Source organism: Schistocerca americana, chromosome 5 (assembly GCF_021461395.2).
Source record: "Schistocerca americana isolate TAMUIC-IGC-003095 chromosome 5, iqSchAmer2.1, whole genome shotgun sequence".
Taxonomy (NCBI): Eukaryota; Metazoa; Arthropoda; class Insecta; order Orthoptera; family Acrididae; genus Schistocerca; species Schistocerca americana.
In genome coordinates, this window is record NC_060123.1 from 364,143,552 (window position 1) to 364,160,780 (window position 17,229).

A 17,229-nucleotide genomic window follows, 5' to 3' on the forward strand; every position below is an offset into this window, starting at 1 on the left:
ATCAATAACTGATGTCAAATTGAAAGAACCAAATAATAATTCAAGGTCATTCTTTCTATCAGGCTCTTTTGGAAAATTTGCAGTCAATCCCCATAAACAATAATTTGTTTCCCTCTGTTTGCCAGATAGCAAAACAAACAATCCAATTTTTCAGAAACAGATGAAAATTTCCCCAAGGTGACCTACATACAGCTACAATTATAAAAGTACTATTATTTAGGTTAAGCTCACAGACACATGCTTCTATATGTTAGTCTACAAAAATTTTTTTAGTTTCTAAATCTTCATACTTTGATAAATTTTAACATATATGGCAACTCTCCCTTTCTCCATAGTGTGTCTACTTAAATGTAATGAAGGCTTATATCCACCTACATTTGCGTTTTACATGTTTGTAAATATATGATGTTCAGACAGGCATGTACATCTATTCCAACCTCAGTTTCTAAATCTTCTAAACAAACAACAAGCTCATCTACTTTGTTTTTTAATCTCTTGAAATTCTGATGCAATATATTAACATTATTTTTTGCTTTACATTTATGAGAGTCTTGTGATAAACTAACATTATTTTTCACTGTTGTTTTATGAGAATTTTGTGATATTTTTACCATCTCTAGTACTTGCCTGCCTGAACTTCTCATTAAGTTTAATTTCATTCAATGTTTAATTGTTGGGCATTGATCTTAGCCTAAAAAAGTGGTACTCCCATGAGTTTCAGTGCGCCCCTCCCTCCCCCCAATAAAGATTTTGCTGTCATTTTAGCCAATTTACCCTGCTCTTTCCTATTGAGATGTAGACCACACCTTGTGAAGCACCACCTGCCAATAACTCCACCAGGAACCAATCCAATGCCTGACAAAGTAGCTGCCCGAAGATGCTGATCTAACTCCATACTGACCCTCCCGACAGAGCTGTTCAATTGAGGCCTGTCATACTGCATGAAAGCATGAAACAAGTTAAGCAACAAATCTGTATGGTTCATTGCAAATGCTATTTTTACCAGGTCACACTCAATATTGTAGTCTCGATCCCTATCTTTCCTGCTCCACTCACTATCACAACATGATCCTGCTTTGTAAAACACTTGCACAATGATCCGACATCCTCTATCACTAGGATCTTTCCATTTCATATCCCTGCAAAAAGTGTTAAATCCACAAATTTGTATGAGTTAACCAATTAAAACTGCGATTCTTTGATAGTATAGTCACAGGATACTCCTTTTTGTTTTGTTTTCTGAAATGCACAATTTTGCATTTCTGAACATTTTTAGACAAGTTATCAAAATCTGCACCATTTTAAAATCTAATCAAGATCTGACTTATTATTTATGCAGCTTCTTTCACACAGTACTTCACTAAAGATAACTGCATCATCTGCATGCATATTAATATTACCCACAAGCTCATTAACATAAAATATAAACAGCAGGTGTTTCAACACACTTCCCTGGGGCAAACCTGAGGTTACTTACAAATCTGTTTATGACTCTTCATCCAGAATAACTTGCTGTGTCCTCCCTACCTAAAAATTCTCAATCCAGTCATAAATTTTTCTTGATAACCAATATGACTGTCTTTTTTTGTAATAAAAGCATAGATGTAGTACTGAGTCCAATACTTTTCAGAAATCAGGAAATACAGCATTTACCCAAGTGTCTTTATCCAGAGCTTAAATTGAGGCAGTCCTCCTGGGTTTACCTTTGTAAGGGAGCATTTGAAAACAGAGTTAAGCATTTCTGCTTTTGATTTATTACCCTCAATTTCAGTCCCTGTCTCATCTGTAAGTGACTGGATGCAGACTTGAGTGCCACCAACAACCTTTACATAAGACCAGAATTTCTTTGGCTTCTGTGAAAGATCATTTGACACTATTCTATTACAGTGGTCACGAAGGCTTCATGCACTGCTCTCTTGACACCCAAATGTGTTTCATTTTCCATATCTCAATATATAGCACTATGCTTTGTTTTACACCTGTTCTGAAGTAGTCTCAGTTTCTTTAGAAGCTTCTTTACAGTGACTATCTATCATAGAGGGTCCCTGCCTTTATGAACTGTGCTACTGGGTGCATATCTATCCTGTGCATGGTCAACTATTTTTTCAAAGTTGATCCACCATCCCCCAACATGTTACTGTCTTGCAGCAAAAGTTTGAAGATCCTCATTGAAATTTAAGACTACCAATTTTTTGTCTAGTTTATTGAACATATATATCTTCCTATTTATTTTAGTTGCCCTTTGGTAATCATTGCTGACACAACTGGCTCATGGTCATTGATATCAGTTTTGATGTGGACATCCACAAAGAGGTCAGGCCTGTTTGTTCAATTAGATCTAATATATTTCCATCATGAGTGGAGTTCTGACTTTCTGTTCTAAGTAGTCTTCAGACAACACATTTAGTCATGTTTCATAGAATGTCTTGTCACACCCAGCACTACAAAGCTGCAATTTTCCCAATTGATTGTTCCATGATTAAAGTCTCCACTGATGATTACAGTATAATTTAGGAAGTTATGTACAAGCAAACGGAGTTTTCAGTTACATCTGGTTGTCAATAGAAGGATCCAGTTACAATTTTATGACCACTGCTGATATTGAGTCTTGTGAACACACTCTCACATGCAACTTAAATATTGTATTTCAGTGGATTTGAGCTTCTTGTCTACTATAACAAGTACACCACACCTCCATTTCCCAGTATCCTGTCCTTTTGAAATACACTGAAATTTTCCACAAAGGTTTCACAGACATCAACTTCAGGCTCTAACCACCTTTCTGTATGTAGTATTATGTGAGTTTCATTGCTTTTCAGGAGCACTTCAAACTCTGGCACTTCAGTGTGAATGGTTTGACAGTCAACTATTAGAATTTTAATACTCTCACCTGTGTGGGGCATTCCTTTGCATCTTGCTCTAACACTTCCAGGTCTCTTATGACTGCCATTATCTGCACTCGATGGAGGTTGCTTAATCTAAAAAAACCCTTTTGTGTGACCCAGACACAGTCAGCCATCTTGTGCCAGGGCAAAAGCACCACAGGAACAAAGATGCAAGCTGGTGTCAGTGCCAAAATGACTCACTATTTGCACAAGTTCCACCAGCACTACAGGCGGCACTGAGGATGAAGATATCGACTTCACCTCGGCCACTTGCTGGCTGAATATGATCTGCCAATAACCGGATGACAATGGCCAGAAGCCTGCTCAGAAGGTAGAAGAGCAGCTCTTACCCACTTGGTTATAGATCATCGTCCAGGGCTGACTTAGACAGGGAACTCTTAGAAGGGAAAAGACAGTTGTCGTAAATTGCATTTGCTATGTAATGTGATGTTTACCTACAATTATTTGCACTTAGCCATTGAGGGTCTTTTCTGTGTTATGTTACATGCAGTGTTGCAGACTTCTCTATTAACTAGTCACAAAGATTAGTAAACCTTTTTAACTCAATTGTGTGACTTTCTTACTAATTTGTTGGTAGCTGTGTAATAGTGGCAGGGAGAAATTATCTTAGCAGTGTACTGCACCAGAAACTATTCCACAAACTCAGCGCACCATAACAACAGTGGCAACTCAGCCTCCACAGCAGTAGTGCTGAGGCCTTTACAAAACTGGTGATGAGGGTTTACAAAGCCTTGGTAACAACATGTGTATGAGAATAGCATTCACAATGGGGCTGCATTGTGGCTGGTGCAATGTTTTACAGAACAGTAAACAAATAACATTAAACTAAGCCTGCTGATAATCTTTTAATCTGCTGAGCTAAAAATATTAGTAATTCTGTTTAAGAACCGAAGCAGTTAGTATACAAAATGAGATTCTTATTAACACAGTAGAAAAATCTGTGGTAAAAATTACTAGTTTTCTAACTTTTTGGTGTTAAGTCACTGACAGAATTGAAGATGGCATTAACTTAAGATAAATGTTGAGAGCACACATTCCTGTTGAAAGGCAGAACCAGATGCAACACAATATCTAAGTTATAATATGTGCTGCAGTAACTAAATCAGAAATGCATGACAATGGTACCATAAAATGGGGTAACTTAACAACAGTTCTATAGGGTTTTAATTTCTTTATTTTTTTTTCTCAATATTCTCAATACGTACCAGGCCAATACACTAAGACATTATCTGTATATAATGTTGACCTTCATGTTTCCAAATATGGAAACAGTACACCCCAGATTTCCTCATAGCAGTGATTAGTATATCATCTTTGTCTTCCATCTTACTTATCTGTTCTGGTTAAAGCTCACCCTCATAATTCAACAGGATCAGTTCCACAGACATATTTTGACTCACCATTAAAATCAGTGAAGTCATCATTTAGGGTTATGCCGTCTCCACTGACTTGTAATGATATAACAGTGCTATGACCACCACCACTGCTGCTGCTGCTGCTGCTACTACTGGCACTTTTTGGTATCTCCGGTGCTGGTACAAGTTTTTGAGTTCGTGTACCATGCACCATGGTTGGTGCTGGGATGGTGCTTCAGCTTCAAGTTCTTCTACCAAAACACTCTTCCCTTTGGGGACTCTCAGACCCTTTCTTCTTACAGTTTTGTGATTTCCTTTGTTTGCTTCACATTTTTTGCAATTTGTAGTTAGAAACTATCCCAATGAGGGAAGAAACAGATGAAACCAGCCTTTTTGATGGCAAAATTCTGAAAACCACTTGTCTGTGAGTAGGATAAATTTGTGTCACATGAAATCTGGCAGTCAATTTGAATGGACCAGTGTGCAAACAAACGATTCCAAAGTTTCTTCAGCAGTGTGGGAAACAGTTGAGAGGGGAACAGGTGTCACCAATGTCCAATGGCAGTCTCCTTCCAGTCTTTACACACTTTTCTCAAAGCAACTTTCATTGGGCGAAAATATGCCACATCCAGTGGCTGCAGGAGATGTGCTAGGAATTTTATGTTGTTTTCCTGTCATAGCTTTAGTACTTCTAATTAAATCTGGGAACTAATTTTGTCCTTCCTGGTGCTTCGAAACAGGCAACATTAATAATGCAAACCAGTCCTCAAAGGTGTGTCCATAAAACGAAAGTGACTTGGTTTGATGGTTATGGGCTTTGGAGGAACCTTTTTCAGCTCATGTTGTTCACATTTCCTCTGTTTTGTAGTTTATATATGGTCGCACAATATCCCCCGTTACATTTTCGCACACGATTATTGATGTTCATGCCTCATAAGAAATTTGCATATTCTCAGGGTACTTACTCCCCCTCCCGTGTAATAATTTTTCCAGGACCAGGATTTTCAACAAGATTGTGCACAATTCTCTGGTTTAACACTGATTTGTGTTGTTACATGGATCCTTCTGTCTTAATCCTTTCGTAGTTGGTTGTTTCTAAACCTCACTTTCTTATTCCCACAGTTGTCCAAACAGGACTTGACAATATACTTCAACACAAAATCCATAATTCAATACAGCAATGATGTGAGCCACAAACTGCAACTCATTCTCACTTGTAAAAGGAACAGGAGCTCTACCAATAGGACTTACATTTCTTTGGCTCTTCAACTGTAGTGTGTCTTTTGAAATTCAAAATTCTGATGCTGTTTGGTAAATAATGAAAGTTTTACTTCTTATTGTTTGCAAGGCTCCATGCATGCTTTCCTCTGTATGATTCTCTGATAGCTGTTTTCCAAGAGCACAATTTCTGGGCATGCCTGGACAGCTGAGATACTAAAAAAGTAGACAAATACTAATTATAACAATATGTGTTAACTTTGGGACTGTTCCAAAGTTAACTCACTCAGTGGTGACTTTTTACAATTTTGAGGTTATACAGTACTTTATACAAGTTAAAAATTCTACAATGAAAGTAAAAAGGTGTGAGAAGACATAATTCTCAAAACAAATCCCTGTCAATAATGTAAAATGCACAGTTTTCTCTTGGCATATTAAAGTTTTTGGAAAACAAACAACCTCAAAAAGTTGACCAAAAAACAAATACAATCTACTTGTCTACATCTACATCTATATAGACATTCCACAAGCCAGCATACGGTACATGGTGAAAGATACTCTGTACCACTACTAGGCATATGCTTTGCTTTCCTGCTCCACTCACAAATAGAGCAAGGGTAGAATGACTGTCTATATGTCTCTGTATGAGCCCTAATTTCTCGTATCTTAGTGGCCCTTATGTGCAACATATGTTGGCAGCAGTAGAATCATTCAGCAGTCAGCTTTAAATGCCGATTCTCTAAATTTTCTCAACAGTGTTTCTCAAAAAGAATATCACCTTCTCTTGAGGGCAACCCATTTGTGGTCCCAAAGCATATCTGTACGTGTTGCCCAAACCTACTGGTAACCAATCTGCAGCCTGTCTCTGAATTGCTTCGACATCTTCCTTCAAGCTGACCTGGTATGTAACCCAAACACTTGAGCAGTACTCCAGAACAGGTTGCACCATTGTCCTACATATGATCTCCTTTACAGCTGAACCACTCTTTCCTAAAATTCTCCCATAAACCAAAGTCCACCATTTTCCTTCCCTACCACAGTTCACATGCTCATTCCATCTCATTTCACTTTGAAGTGATATGCCCAGATATTTACGTGACTTGATTGTGTCAAGCAGGACACTAGTAATACTGGATATGAACATTACAGGTTTGTTCTTCCTACTCAGCTGTATTAACTTTCATTTTTCAACATTTAGGGCTAGCTGCCATTCACCATACCAACTTGAAATTTTGTCAAAGTCATCTTGCAACTTCCTACAGTCACTCAACTTCAACACCTTACTCTCCAGCATGGCATCATCAGCAAACAATTGCAGATGGTTGCCCATCCTGCCAGCCAAATCATGTATGTACATAGAGAACAACTGCGGTATCACTTCCTTGGGGCACTTCCTTGTCTCCGATGAACACTTGCCTTCAAGGACAACATACTGGGTTCTATTATTTAAGAAGCCTTCAAGCCCCTCACATATTTCTGAACTTATTCCATATACTCATACCTTCATTAACAGCCTGAAGTGAGGTACCGTGTAAAATGCTTTCCGGAAATATGGAATCTGGCTGTTGTCCTTCATCCATAGTTAGCAATAATCACATGAGAAATGGGTAAGCTGAGTTTTGCATGTGCGATGCCTTCTACAACCATGCTGATTTGTGGGAATAAGCTTCTCAGTCTCAATGAAGTTTATTATTTTCAAACTGAAAATAGATTCAAGGCTTCTGCAATGAATAGATGTTAGGGACATTGGTCTGTGATTTTTTGGGTATGTTCTTTTAGTCTTTTTATATACTGGACTCACCTGAGCATTTCTCCAGTCACTTGGGATTTTGTGCTGAGTGAGAGATTCACAATAAATGCAAGCTAGGTAAGGTGACAATGCAGTAGAGTACACTTTGTAAAATTTACTTGCTTTCAAATCTTTCAGTTGTTTCTTTACTTCACGGATGCTTATTACCATGTCATCCATATGGGAGTCTGTCCAGTGATCAAATGATGTTATGTTTGAAACATTCGCCTATGTGAACGATTTCTTGGACATGAAATTTAAAACTTTGTCTTTTGTTTTGCTGTTTTAAAATGGCACACCAGACTGGTCAGCAAGGGATGAATGGAAGCCTTAGTCCTGCTTAGCTATTTTACATAAGACCAGAATTTTCTCTGGTTCACCTCCAGATCTTTTACTAATTTGTGATAGTGGTAGTTGAATACTTTGTGCATAGATCTTTTGGCAGACACACAAATCTTTACTAACCTTAGCTTGTCGTCTTTTGTGCATTCTCTTTTGACCAAAGTTGCAACAGCCTCTCCTTCCTCAGCATCTGCTGCATTTTGTTATTAGACCATGGAGGGTCTTTTCCATCCTTTATCCACTTACTAGGCATATAACTCTCCACACCACAATTTACAATCTGCTTAAACTTCGCCCACAATTCTTCTATCATCCATCTTACTGTAACTATGTGATGAAAATAACTGCTTATCTGCTCTGTCTATTAGAATCACTTTCCTAGCCTTCTTGACTGATTTATTAGCTTTTGTAATCATAATTGCTGTAACAACACGATGATTGCTAATCCCTGTTTCTATACTGACATTCCAGTATATCTTTAGCTTTAAGGTCTAAGATATTTCCATATGTGTTGGCTGCTGAGCTAACTGCTCAAGACAGCTTTTAGAAAAAGTGTTCAGAAGTATTTTTCATGACTATCTGTACCCCGTGCATTGAATCCATAGACATACCAGTCTATACTCAGACAACAGTGGTGTGATAGCTTCCAAATGTAGGCACCAGATTGCACCAGATTTTTTTGTTGGCTTCACGATACTATGCGGAAGAAACTATAAGCTGGCATGCACACTCCCTGGTTCTGATTGGCAGCAGTTGGCAGTATTCAGCAGCAGAGATTTTGTCACATAGCAATTTGCAAACATTCATTGTCAACTGTGCAGTGTACCATTAGTCAGTGCTGATTGCATTGTTGTGTGCTTTGTTGCAGACTTGTGCTGTTACTGTCTGTGTCAGTTGTGACTTGTTTTGAAAATTAGTGATAATGTAGTTCCTGGCCCATCACAGGGGTTACTTTCTACTCCATTGTGGAAAAGGAAGCTAGTTACCAGGAGCTCATATATGCTCAAAATGCAGCCTTCTGTTGCCTTTACTGCATATTTACAGTACTTGGAGTTCATTCCCCCACATCCCACATCTACCCACACCATAACCTATTGGCTCTCCTCACTCCCCACAATCCTCACTCGCTAGATGCCAAATTACAGTTCACAGTTAGTAGCAGTTACTGTTTGCCACTTCCAAATAAGGATAATTTTTGTTTAATTCAAAAGCTGAAAATTACATACTGTCCTAAAGCTACACACCCTGTCCCAAAGTTATCCTCTTTTATGATAACCTCTGAAAATGTTCATTCACACTGGTATCTACTGAAATTCATGGTGAACTATTCTTTGACAGTAACATTAAATCACTGATGCTGATGTACTATGAAACAAGTTATCCACAACACTCTTAACTTACAAAAATTTTCAAAATGCTTTTGTAAATGTCAGAAAATTTTCAAAAACAAACTACTGCTTTTGTAATTGTACAGTGAAATTAGGGAATAATTGTTTTTGGATGAGGATAGGCTACTCTTATCAAAAATTTCTAAATGAGCATAATTTAAACTTAGGTCTATAACCAATGATTATAGTAAGAGTTTATCGTGCCACTCACAAATGTACAAAATTCCACACCTGATACAAATGAGTACTGACACAATCAGTGAAAAATGATGAACAGTAAAATATTAGAATCTAAAATATTGACTTCCCACAAGTATGTGGCACATATGGCGTCACACAAAGGAAAATTCAGAATTCAGGTTTTATACATAAATGAATGCACAAATTGCATGGATTTTTTGATTGGGTTATTCTGTGGCAACTTCTAAAATGACATGCCAATGACAAGAACTATAGTGTCAGTTTATCTCAGTCAAAATTGTGCTGCACCAAAAAAGCAAATCTTCTACTTGGAATAGGTGAAAATGCAGTGAAAATTTATATATGTCCAAGGAGGTTACAGCAAGCAAATACAACTTTTTGCACTGAGTCTTAGCTGGGCTGTGTGACAAGATTCAAATAGCCCTCTTTTGTAACATAAAAATTACATGTAATTGACTTATTAATTTTACCTCACTAAACTATTCCATAATCTATAAGAAACTGGCAGTAACCAATGTCAATAAGCCATTCTAGCACCATCTGAGGCACAAAGTTTAGAAATAATTCTGACTGGGTGTACAGCCCTCTTTTAAATCAGGACAGCATTCTGAAGTGAATCACAGAACAGAACAAATGCGAATGTAATGACATTTCTCTTCAGCATCTTTCAACTCTTTCTGGGCTTGTGATTGTAGGCACTGACTCTTGTTCTCTGCTTTCCAAAATGTCACCAAGCCATGATGCCAAAGCACAAGCTACCCCTTCACAGCAGGTGGCAACATTAAATTGGTATTACGCCTTGGTGACATGTCTCACTCCAACTCTGCTCAACTGTTGAACTACGGCATGCTCAGTATGATATCCTCTCCACCCTGACTAACTAAATAATGTTTTTATACACAGTCATCTTTTATTTGGTTGTGAGGAAGAGATGAAACATGTATTTATAGATGAACAATATGTTCCACCACAATACCTTCTTTAACTCGTTCAATAAAGTACCAGTTGGAGATCTTAGTTCTTATCCATCTTTCCAAATTGATTATAATTTGTTTTCTCCACATTAAGGTTCAGCCGGTTGGCAATGGATCAAGACTCCTAAGACTTGAGTCCTTAATCAGCTGTTATGGACAAAGATTCATTAACATCACTGACTATTACACTAGTGTCATCTACAAACAACATGATCTTAGCTGCAGTTTCTGAGGTAAATAAAGAACAGGAGGGGGCTCACAACACTCAGCAGTACCCTAATTCAACATTCTCTGCATCAATATTAATCTAATTTTGAGGTCAGAATGAGCTGATGTGATCCACTATGCAAATAAGGTTGAAAACACTTGTTTTCAACCCCTTTTATCCTCATTGCTGCCAACATATATATAAAAGAATTTAATGACTAACAGTACTGAAAGCTTTAGAAATATCTAAATTAACTTCTACAACACTTCTCTTATTACACACATTTGTAATTATTTCATCTGATTCTGATTTACTGCCTGACAGTCTATCATTTCTAAGTAGTTTTGCCTTTGCAATAACCTGTTGATATATTTTCTTATAAATCTTTATGTATTCTTTAAACTGGGGATCTGTGGATCTTTTCATTTGAGAACTGAGCATTTTTAAACACCTACATGAAATCTTAATGCCAGAAAGTAGCCCACAAATTAGATTTAGAGATTCAGCATGAATGGACCCTGGTCAATTAATTGAGAAAACATATTTCAAAATTGGACATGAATATTGAAGAGAAAGCATCATAAGCATTGTTAGTAAATGATTGTGAAAGCACTTCTAACTAGGATTTGTTACTTAGACTGTCAACAAAACTACTATAACTTTCTGCAGGAAAATTTCTTCTGTAAGAAAGAAGCACATACCTTTTTTTCACAGGTATGGGAGGAATTTTAAGAATAAGGGTATTCTGACCAGATAGCCCTCAGTCAGTATTAATGATATTTCTGTCTCTGTGATGTCCACATTTGAAAATATGTTTCCAATAAGACTTTCCATTCTCTTTGTATTCTTGTGGTGCTGTTTACAAGAGGCAACATGCTGAAGCTGTGCAATTCATTAAGAAACAGCTACTTGATGAAGAAGTCATTCACAAGATTTATGTCAAAGACCTCATAGTGATGATGATGAGCGTTTGGCGTCATTGGCCGGGAGGCCCCTCGCGGGGCAGGTCCGGCCGCCATATCGCAGGTCTTATTACATTCGGCGCCACATTGGGCGACCTGCACGCCGGATGGGGATGAAATGATGATGAACACAACACAACACCCAGTCCCTGAGCGGAGAAAATCTCCGACCCAGCCGGGAATCGAACCCGGGCCCAGAGGACGGCAATCCGTCACGCTGACCACTCAGCTACTGGGGCGGACACCTCATAGTAAGCTATAGCATCTTTTTTTAGTGAACATAATGTCCAGCAGAGACTATGATTTATTAATGAAGGTGTCCGTGTCCCCACTAGGTGGTCTATATGTGGCTATAATTATTATGTTACCCAGCTTCCCATGCACTTGAACAGCAACAGCTTCAAAATGCTTTTCAATATTCAATGCATCTGTCTCGTACACTGGATTTAAGAAAAATAAAAACTCCACAACTTTTGGCATCCTTCCTACTGTAATAGAACAAATAAATAGGGAACAAGAAAAGATAGGAATTTTGTTTGTACATTTTCACCTGATTTTTTTTTGTTATGATTTATTTTTCCCTTTCACACTGTTTTGTATTAGAGAAAACAGCAGCCACAAGTAGACATCTTGAATAAAACCACTTGGGCTGCTCTGGTAAATAATTCATTTAATGACCAGTCTCACAGCCTAGAAGCCACATCATGATGTTAGGTCTGTTAAATTAGAAAAGGCATCCACTACAATTATGGTCAAATTGTAGTTACAATCATTAGTGCGAAATAGAGCAAATTACTAACACAGGGAATAATGACATTAAAGTTGCAACATGAATGGATCCGAACATTTTTTGTCTATGAATAAATGATGCAATCACTGGATTGTCAGGTAAGCAGAAAGTAAAGGTCCACCATTCCTCAGGCCTGCTTAAAAACACTTTTTCTAATTTAACAGATGTAACCCAATGACATGGTTTCCAGGCTATAAACTGGTCATCAAGTGAATTACTTACAGGAGCAGCCTAGCAATTATTATTGATGATATATTTCCTTTGTAACAGTATGATTGCTTCAGTGCTAATACAGTGGCATAAATAATGGTACACATGAATGTGTGCTCTAAATACTGAGGCTATTTTTGGAGAAAAGTCTGAACAAACACTTTCAGATTTTTTGTTTCAGATCAGAGTTCTACAGTCTATTGATCTTCTTATTTTTCTTCTTCTTACTGACAGGATAGCATGTTTCCTTGAATGGTAAGTATATTCCTTGAGTGAAAAATACATTCCAAGCTAATAAAATGTGTGTTCAGTTTATTTATCCACCAGAGAAGAAGTTACATACATGGACTGGAATATAAATCTGACAAATAATAGAAAGCATCCAAGCCAGAGCCAGTGTATCACCAATTATGGTGTAAAAACATATATCTCTTTTATAAATGTCCTGCTCTGCACATAAAATTGAACATATTTGTTTCTTCAATAAATAGTGTCAATGAAATTGTATTTTTTTTCTTCTCTTTATGGTTTGCACCATAGGCATAACTGCAGCAGTCCACTTTAGTGTAATTTCATGAGTGTAATGGCAATAATACAGTCCACATATTTGACAAAATTCATATTCCCACAGACAACTGAGTGAGTTTAAAAGGGGTCAGATTGTGGCCTTGCAAGTGGCGGGATGGTCCTTTCAGAGAATTGCCACACAAGATGGACATGCTATAGCAGTTGTGCAATGATGCTGGTATCAGTGGTCATGTGAGCATTCTTACACATATAGATGAGGTTCTGAACATCCACACGGCACAGATGCCCAACAGGCTTCTCATATTGTAAGACTAGCAGTGGTAGATCATTTAGCTACTAACCGGTTATTAGCAGTGGGACTACGGGGATGCATATCTCTTGCCCGTCTGCCACTCAAACCATGGTGGCAAAGACATGCAATGCTTGACAGGTGCTGTCAGAGGATCACTGGGGAGATGGAATGGCATGCTGTGGTCTTCAGCGATGAAAGTACATTCTGCCTGCTTGCATATAATGACTGTCCGCACATTCGACATAGACCAGGTGAGTGCTGCCTCATAAAGTGCATTCATCCAAGACACGCTGGCCCCCACTCCAGGCCTTGTGGTCTGCTGTGTGATAAGCTACAACTCTTATTCACCTTTGGTGTTTGTGGAGGGGATGCTAATCAGCACACAGTTTGTGAAAAATGTCGTTAGACTTGTTCTTTCGCCATCTTGCAACAGGAAGGTGATGTGTTGTTTCAACAGGATAATGCTCACAGACATACTGCCCATTAAACTCAACATGCTCTACAAGATATGCTGCAACTTCCCTAGCCAGCATGGTCTATGGACTTGTCTCCAATCAAGCATGTGGGGATATGTTGGGACGAGAAGTGACTCGTGTATCTTGTCAACCAACAACACTTTCAGAACAGGACAATCAAATGGATGTCAGAGTCAGCACCTACACTGCCAACCACAGAGGATACATGATATACTAATATGAGTGTTTCAGCATGGATCGATATCTGGTACCTCAGAATAGCTTGTGCTACTGATTTGTAAATGTAATCATTTCAAGTATTCCACTTGCACTGTTGCAACAATAAATCTTGAGTGAACTGGAAACTCCTAAAAGGGCACACTAATTCTTTTCTGGCTTTTAGGTACGGCACTTATCAAAAGAGTAAGTTTTTTTAAGAGGTCAATAAAGACCATTCAGGCATTAACCATTAGGTAGAATTCTTATAACACACTTCTACATCCTGTAAATGTGATCCTTGTAAGCTGAGTTTCCCGAATGAATGATTCAGTATCTCATTAGCAAACAGAAATACGCAGAATAAACAAGTTCCTTCAGTCTTAAATCACCCACAGCAGTAATCAAGCATACTGCAAACGTGGCTGAACTAAGGTGTGTAATTCATTAACAACATCACGTATTTCAATGCCTGAGAGATCTAGTTTGGAAGGTAGGAGACGAGGTACTGGCAGAAGTAAAGCTGTGGGTACCGGACGTGAGTCGTGCTTCGGTAGCTCAGTTGGTAGAGCATTTGCCCGCGAAAGGCAAAGGTCCCGAGTTCGAGTCTCGGTCGGGCACACAGTTTTAATCTGCCAGGAAGTTTCATCTAGTTTATAGTTTCTGGAGTTGTATTAGAAGTACTGAACTGAGCCCTGTCGAATTTAAGTGATAATCCATTTGCCTTGAACCTTCAGCTGACATTTTCAAACATATTTCTAGCTGGCCATTTAGTTAGAGGACTGGTACTACTTTTATCCCTATTGTGGTATCATCTCTGAAAAGGCCAAAATGTGGTTCTTCCAGAGACTGGAAGTGGAAAATCATTAATGTATATCAGCCTTCTGTCACTAAATTATAAATTGCCACTCACTCATTTCAGTTAGACTCCTTGAAGTCTTCGTACATTATTGACCTATTTTGCAATAATTATGAATCGTATTATCTGCAAACTTGCAGGGAAGCAGCCTACTCACGCCGTATAAAATTCACATCAGTCTTTCCATTGCATGCCAGCCTAGTCCGCTGTAACTAGCTCTGACATCATAAATATTGCGCAATACTTTAAAAATCAAGTAAATAACCTGAAACGTTTCTAGCATGTCAGGAGTAATACTAAATCAATATGTGTTGAATGTCAGTTCAATAACTTTAACCATTTTCGAAATTTGGACTTTTTCTGTAAAAATCATTGGCGCAACAGAAAAGAGCTAGAAACTTAAAAATTTGTATTTAGATTCCTTTTGCATAATAATTTAGTAGAAACAGTATTCTGGATCTCACAAATTAAAATTTTAGTTGAAATTCATGATTTTCTGGTTTTTGTCTTAAAAATTAAGGAAGCAAGATAGATTAAGTAGGCGAATAAATAAGGCTAGGATGTTTAAATTTAAGTAGAAGGGAGATCTGCTATAACCCATAAAGATGTGAGAAGTTTCAACTGAATAACTATAAAACTATAGCGACAGCGTATCTCCAAAGGGCAAGTTCAGAGCTCGTCTACTGCGTGTAGTGTAATTAAATTAACTCTCGCCCAAAATATTTGACTTAGCCACGTCAGACTTTTATTATGATTACTTACCTGTGTGCTGATTGCACATTTAAATTGAGAGCTTCATCGGCCATCAGCAAAGGAAGCAATGATTTGTTGAATAACTTAAAGTGGTGCATTACTAGCCCAGCGGCTAGTCGGGAGAGCGGATTTAATCAGGTGTTCCCTTAGCCGTCCGCACCGCGGCTTTATATATAAGAACGCTGCGTGAGGAAATAAGGCCCCAGTTCTCTCCAGAAGCTGAATAGCACGCCACCTGTGCCGGGAGTCGCGCCGCGTCGGTATCATTGCTATAAACAGCCTCAGATGCTGTAACAAGCTACTCGGGATACGCATAACCATGAAATCATTTTCGAGTGAAGTGTTAATTCTGGGATGACTTTAATGATCTATCTTCAGTTAGCGTATGTGGTATTTTCATGTGCCACCGCGGGACAGACATTCTACCATTATTTAGCGTGGTGTTTGATGAACATTATCATCAAATTATGGTGAGCATTCACTTAAACATTTAATCTGAACAGTTATAGTTGCATCAGTGCATTAGACTCTGAACTGCTCTGTTAATTGGATTGTGTGGATTCTTTTTGGTCTGTGACTTTCAGAATATAGTGAACATTTTAGAGAAAATGGTTTTTGATTATGAATCCCAGACAATCTCCTAATTCCTCAGAGCTATAAGCTGTAGCTATAAATGTATTTCTCAGATGAAGTGGGCACTAGGAATTCTAATTACAGGCTTCACGTTTTGCTAATCACTTTCTGGTTGCCAAGATTGTAGTTAGAGAGCCAGTGTTGACAACGGCAAACAACAACACAGCATTAAATAAATAACAGGAACATTTTAAATAAACAATTAATTCCACCCGCCGCCCCACAAACTGGTCACCATCAGTGTGACCAGCAACAATAAACATATATAAAATGAAATTAACTCCAATAGTGTTAATGTCAATTATTTAAAAACTGTTTAAGTACCTAGCAGTAATCTACTAGACACTAATTAAGGATGACATGATGCAATCCAATGTTAGTTATGTCATATATTTTATGTGATCTTACCAAAATTTTTGAGAATACTGTTATTAATGAGATGGATTGGTAATTCGTTACCCCTTCTATGTGAAGTGGTTTTTCCACAGCAGATTTAACTCTGCCAGTTAAAGTATCAGTGAGAAATGATTTATTACATGTATAACACAATACAATATTACACAATATTATGAAAATGGGAAATTACTACTCACCATAAAGTGGACAAGCTGAGTCAGAGTCACAGGCAGGCATAATAAAGAGACTGGTAAACAAGTAAACTTTCAGCCAAAAGTAAATCTTTTGAATTAGACAACATACACATGCACATCGCAAATGCAACTCATATGTACATGACCACTGTCTCTGGCTGCATGTCTGCAACTCAGCATCTCCACTATATGGTGAGTAGCAATTTATTCATTTCATAATGTTGTCATTAGTCCATCCTGGATTTTCCATTGTATAATATCACACAGTTATTTATTTATAAAGCCAACAACAAATGTTTCAAAATTCTGTTGACTTTATATCCTTCTCATTTAAAACTGCCACATAATTACTGGTAATCGACGAACTTAATCCCATTAAGAGTAAATAATGATGGGGGATATTCAATAAACAGAAAATTTAATTGTAGTGAGTTAATGAAATATAATTTCTCACTGAGTACTAAACAATCAAACCAGTCTCTGGACTGAAGATCACAACAACAACAATACAGAATGTAGTGGAAATGATATCAAACTTACCACACTGTTTCACTTAGCAT

General features: G+C 37.8%; 1 non-coding gene across 1 annotated transcript; it reads left to right on the forward strand.

Annotated features, from left to right (window-relative positions):
• The first annotated feature begins 14,380 nt into the window (after positions 1 to 14,380).
• On the forward strand, positions 14,381 to 14,455 carry Trnas-cga. The gene has a single exon. It is a non-coding gene; the product is annotated as a tRNA-Ser (tRNA).
• Positions 14,456 to 17,229: the final 2,774 nt, after the last annotated feature.